The 5,687-nt window shown below is 48.9% G+C and overlaps 1 long non-coding RNA gene across 1 annotated transcript; it reads right to left on the bottom strand.

Moving 5' to 3' along the window:
• Positions 1–1,487: 1,487 nt before the first annotated feature.
• LOC119087109 lies at positions 1,488–5,323 on the bottom strand. The gene is made up of 3 exons (XR_005090551.1): positions 5,070–5,323; positions 2,615–3,245; positions 1,488–1,800 (listed from the first exon to the last, which is right to left on the bottom strand). It is a non-coding gene; the product is annotated as an uncharacterized LOC119087109 (long non-coding RNA).
• Positions 5,324–5,687: the final 364 nt, after the last annotated feature.

The following is a 5,687-nucleotide window of genomic DNA, read 5'->3' as shown; positions in this document are numbered from 1 at the left end:
GAGCTCAGCAAACCCCTGATGACCCCTTGGCCACTTGGGGAAGGTGCGTGATGAGGAATCCTGTAGTAATGGATTCTCCTGTCTGCCAGTTCCCTGCCCAGAAAGCCAGCTGTGCTCCTGTGTTGGAGAAGACACTGTCCTTGATTCCAAGGGACTCAAAGGGGCAGTGCTGAGCCCAACAGTGAACTCTAGTGGCAAGATCTCTAGGCTGCTCTCTAGGTTCAGGTCCAGGTGCTATGCTGTGCACTGTGCCCCAGGGGACTGAATCTTTGCTTCACCCTTAAGAGAAGCTCATGTCACCTGAGCAGTGAATTTAAACTTTCAGCTGGAGGCCACCTTGTTCCAGGAGCTTCCTCATTACTGTGTTATGGGTTGGAAGGAGGTTCCCAGTCCTCAGACATCCCACTCTGATATTGGAAGGTTGGGTGTATCTTGGCTTGCAAACTCATGGTCTGAGGGTGTGGCTGGGAAAAGCTTGGTAAAAGTGTGACTAGGGCTCTCAGAGTGACAAAGACAGGGAGGAAACAGCTAGTTCCCCAACACCCACTGTGCTTCAGAGAGTTACACTTTGAACTCTCACAATGATCCTGTGAGATGGTGTGATGGCTACTAATGTCAATGCCACAGGATCTAGAAGTACCTAGGAGAGATGTCCCTGGGAAGATTTCTGAGGGCTAGGTTAGGTAAACTGAGGTAGGAAGGCCCACATTAATTGCAGGTGGCCCCATCCCAAGGGCTGGAGTCCTGGACTGAATAAGAAGGAAAAGTGAGCTGAGCTCCAACATTCATCTCTCTGTTTTCTGACTAAACACAATGGGAGCAGCTGTCTCAGTCTCCTGCATCTAAGGCTTTTCTGCCCTGATGGACTATATTCTAGATCTGTGAGCCAAATAAACCCTTTCTTCTCTAAATTGCTTTTATCACAGTAACATGACGAGTAACTAATACCCCGGGGTTAGTAAATTTTAATAGGATCTCACTACGGAACTCAGGCTCCTCCAGCTTACTGTTAGTTGGGAAGAATGGACTGTGAAGGGAGAGACAATGTTTAGGTGTGGGCAGGATTTCCTCAGAGTAGCAGCAGGATGAAGGAGGAGGAAATGATTTCTCAGGCTCTCATTGTTCTAGATTCCAGCCCTGCATCTGTCTCTATGTGCTGTGAGCTTGGACAAGTTAACCTCTCTTTCTAGACCTTGTGCACTGGAGAGAGGTGGCTACTTTGATGCTTAAGAAGAGGAAGAAGCAATAGTGTGGCCTGCATAAGTTGAATTAAAGGAAATCAGTAGAAGAAACTGGCTGAAGCTGAGGCAGGAGCCTACCCTCTTCTCAGGGTCCAGCTCAAGAGAACAGATCTTGGAGCTTCAGGCCTTCATGACCCCTGGGATCCTCAGGTCCCACTCATATTTTGAGCTGAGATCTGGGTGCCAGTTGTGCTGGACTCACTGCTGACCCTACCCCCATGGGTTCCAGTTTCTCCTTGTGTCAAATTCAACTTCATCACTGCAGAGCCCAGAGGGATCAATTTCCAGCCTGTGACTCTTAGCACTCCACAATGGCTCCTCTGCTCCTCCATTTAAGTCCCTTATACCAGGTCCCCATAGGGGTGGAGGCTCACCTGTGAAGAAACCTCATCTATGTGGACTTGAAGTCCCATCCACAGCCCACAGTTCAGCTTACCTCTGCTTCCAAATCCAGAGTCTTGGTCCCATTTATCAAGTGTCTTCTTTAGTTCAAAGTCATCTGACCATTCAAGGAACTTCATGTTGGGTGTGCTTATGAATCTGAGCAATGAAGGATGTCCTGTGGGAAGGAGAGGGTTGTTGTGTGTTTTTCAGAGAGGCAGAGGTAGGATCCAGGCAAGCAAGGCTGGGGTCCTTCCTGCTTACCACCATACCCTTCTCTATAGTCTCATGGGGAGAAAGACACTGTCACAAGTGCTGCTGGGAAATGGTCCTGCTCTGGGACCATGAAGTCCACACACCTGCTTGGTTATATTCTGGTCCCCTATGGGAGTTTCTATTCCTCTCTGAGCCTCAGCTCCCTCATATGGGGCTCTAAGCTTCTGTCCCACAGGGTTGCAAACTATAATAATAACAGCATCAACATTCACATGGGTTTGTGCTTGTAATTATTGAACATTTACTGGATATTAGATTATTTATTATTCAATGTGGATTACCACTTTACTCCCATAGTCCAAGGAGAGAGCTGTTTACCTTCCCATTTCCCAGATGAAGACATTGAGGAGGGCTGTAGTCTCCCTCTGCTCAGCTACAAAGTCTGGGCTTGTAACTTCAGTGTCACCAAATGTTTGTCTTGGGAGCTGTCTGGATCCCTGTGTCAGCCTCCTCAGAGCCCTTTTGAATGCCTGTTTCTCCCCACTACAGCTTCTGAGGGCTCATTCCCGGGACTCTGAGGAGCACATGAGGGCCTGAAATGCATAGGTGTACAAAAATGTGTGTGGCTTGCCTCTTCGCAAGCCTTCCTGTTCCAGCCTCTCCTGGGTCCTGTGAATTCTTTTGAGAGGAGGTTAGCCTGCCCAGGAAACCCTGGCAGAAGGGCTCAGTGGTAATGAAGGGGTCATAGCAGTGGTGGGTGTCTTTGCTGTACTTACTTAGTATCAAGTCTTTCTTTGAGAGAGAAAAGGGCTGCTGTAGCTCCAGGTTCATCTGTTTCCAGGTGTGGTGGGAGGGGTCCAAGCCCTTTTGACCCTCATGCTGAGCCTCCTCTCTGTCACTTGCCTTCTGGGACTGAGCTGCTCCTGTGTTGATAGTGCCCTCCAATAATGCCTGACTGCACAGAGCTTGTCCATACGTCTTCCAGTGTCCCTTCTGTGGTTGCTCCAAGCAGGAGGCCAGTGGATCCTTGTCTCTGTCAGCCATTTCTGCTCTGGAAATGGGTGTTTTATTGGAACTGATGGAGGAGAGTTGGAAATAAAAGGAAGAGCAGAGCGGCCTCTACAAGGACAGATTATCTTCTGATCAGAACAACTGAAGGACCCCAGGCTCCCTTGGGGATGGAGACTGTGTGCCCAGATGCAGGGCTTGGGCAGAAGAGGGAACTCTGAGGAGGGAAGTTTATCAGTGGTTGTTTTTTCTATAGTTTCAAGGCTGAATGGTGCTTGCAGATGTTCTCGTTACTACGTTGGCTTTCCTTTCAAGCAGGCATGCTGAACATCATGCTGAGTTGGGGGGCTCTCAGCTTGTCTAAGTTTTCTTCTTTTAGGTTTAAGGTGATACCTGACCCTGGGGACAGATAAAAAGAAGAGGAGATGTATTTTCTCATTGTCTGTTTCATATGGGAGAGAGATGATGGAGGTGGGGTTAGGCTCTTTGCCTAAAGTTTAAGGGAATGTAGGCTGTGGGTCGACTTCATGTACCAGGAAAAGAGTTTTAACTTTATCTCTTGTGGTGGGTTGTGTGATTGTCACCATTCACTCCTGGAGAAACCTTTGAATGTAGTTAATAGACAGGGGCTATAGTTAATAAGATGAGACTGAAGACAGGGGACCCAGTAAGCTCCTAGCCAGGGTAGGCATTGTCCTCATGTGGACCTCATAATGGCAGTGATTTGATCCAGGAGGAACTTGGGTAAAACGTTTAAAGGACAGGAAAAATGGAAGTGTGAGGATAAGGAGGAATGGAGAGATGAAGGGGGAAAAGCCAGGGTGGGAGGGAACAAAAGCCCATCCTTAGGAAGATGACTGTCACTGAATCTTTGTCTGGTCCTTAATTAAGTCTTTGACCTCTCTAACAGCTTGGATTTGTTGGTGCAGAAGCAGTGCTGTTCCTGGAGGAGGGCACAGTTCCCACCACCACCAGCAGACAGGAGATCCAGGCCTCTAACTTTGGAGAACCACAGCAGCAAAGACTTGGCTCAGGCTTAGCTATGGAAAGTGATGGAGAGTGAGGAGTGGGAAGGTGGGCATCTGGAGAATGGAGGGTGGGAACTGTTGGGATGGGAAAGCAAGAAGATGGAAGGATGCAGGACATGGAGCAGGAGCAGGAGGATTAGAGGATGCTAGTCAAGGGAGAAGGGTTAGGGGATGCAGGAAAGGGGTGTTGGGATTCCAGGGACAGGAGCATGAGAGGATAGGAAGACAGGGATGGATTGTGCAGGCCACTCACTATTCTGTGTTCCTCAGCTTCTTCCTCTTCTGGTGTCTCACTCTAAGGAGATCAAGCCTTTAGCCATTACTGTGACAGAGTGGGAGGTGGGGAGATGCAGTACAGAGGGACTCAAGAGCTCAGTCTCAAGTTCAGACTATGTCCTGTGAAGGAATCTTAAGAAGTCTGTCCTTCAGCACCACACAGGAAGAACAGTTCAGAGCCAACTAAGCTGAAAGGACAAATTACCCAGAGAAACTCAAAGAGCCACATGGACAAGTGGGAACAAGACAGACCCAAGACTTTCTCAGAGGCCCCGTGAAAGCAAAATGACATTCTGTTTCCTTGTCCAGGAATGAGCCTGGCTAGGATGGCCTGATGCTGGAGCCCATGACTCAGAGGATGTGGTTTCTGGGAATCTGACTCTTCCCCCTGGGCTGTGTGGTTATCCATTCTAAGGCAGCTGTGTCTGAGGGATCCTGTTTTCTTTTTGCCAACATTGTCTGGCTTAGCTCTGTCCTGACCTTGTCCACTTTCCCCTGCAAATAGTTTATATGATATTGTAATTTTTTAAAAATAAATTTGCATGGCATAAGTCATCAGCTTAGGCAACACCTACTGGTCCAAGCTATTGCTTTTGTCTTCTTTATTTCTCATCCCCAGTCTTCCCATTTTTAATCTCTCAATTCATCACCCTTATTCCTGCAGCTTCAGGCCAGACAGGAGAGAGGAGGGTGCAGGACAGACTATGACAGGAACAGGCACATGAAGCACACAGGGGAATCCAGCCACCGCCCTCCCACCAGAGCTGGCCTGCAGACTTTCCAAGCAGGGCTGAGCCTGGGCCCTGGCTCTCAGGACGGGTCACCCATGTCTGCCACAGTATGCCTTAGTGCAGTCAGGCCAGGACTTCCTTCCCACAACTCAAATGATTTGGTGGACTCTGTTCTTCCCACTACTTACCCTGCTCTTCTATGAGGCTCACTGATGTGTGTGTCCAAGGCCAAGGCTCCTCAGCTAGTAAATGTGTTCTTTGAAAGTGAAAGCGACTCTGGCTCCTCCAGGAAGCCAGACGCCAGAGAGCCTGTGCAGATGCTCTTCCTCTGAGCTGTGAGAGTGCAGTTTCAAGATTATTCATCTCATTTCCTGTTGTGAAATCTCTGCAGATGCCTGGGCTGGAGGAGTCATACTTGAGAGCTTCATCCAGGCCTGCAGAGGCCCTGCCTCCTGAGTGCAGGACTCATGTCTGAGCCTCGCTTCACTCATCTACTAATGTGGGCCTCCCAGGTTTGTCAACAGGTCCCAGTTCAGCAAAGGCTCCTGGATCTCCCCAGGTTTGTGCTCTGGATCTCTGCACTCCCTCTCCTTCCTGTAGCCTGCCCAGGGCACAGCCTTTTCATTTCAGGAAGTGGCTCTCAGGCAAACACTGGGTCTTCTTTCATTCCAGGGCTCTCCTAAATCTCAAATCTGCTCTTTGATTCCCACTAACATCATCCTTTTTATTTTTTCTGTAGGTGTGTGGTGTGTGTGTGCATGTTCATGTGCATGTGGACTCACATGTATGTGCATGTGTGTGATCTG

Source organism: Peromyscus leucopus, unplaced genomic scaffold (assembly GCF_004664715.2).
Source record: "Peromyscus leucopus breed LL Stock unplaced genomic scaffold, UCI_PerLeu_2.1 scaffold_1307, whole genome shotgun sequence".
Classification (NCBI taxonomy): domain Eukaryota; kingdom Metazoa; phylum Chordata; class Mammalia; order Rodentia; family Cricetidae; genus Peromyscus; species Peromyscus leucopus.
Note: the sequence above shows the minus strand (reverse complement) of the source record. Positions and strands in the feature narration are given on the sequence as shown.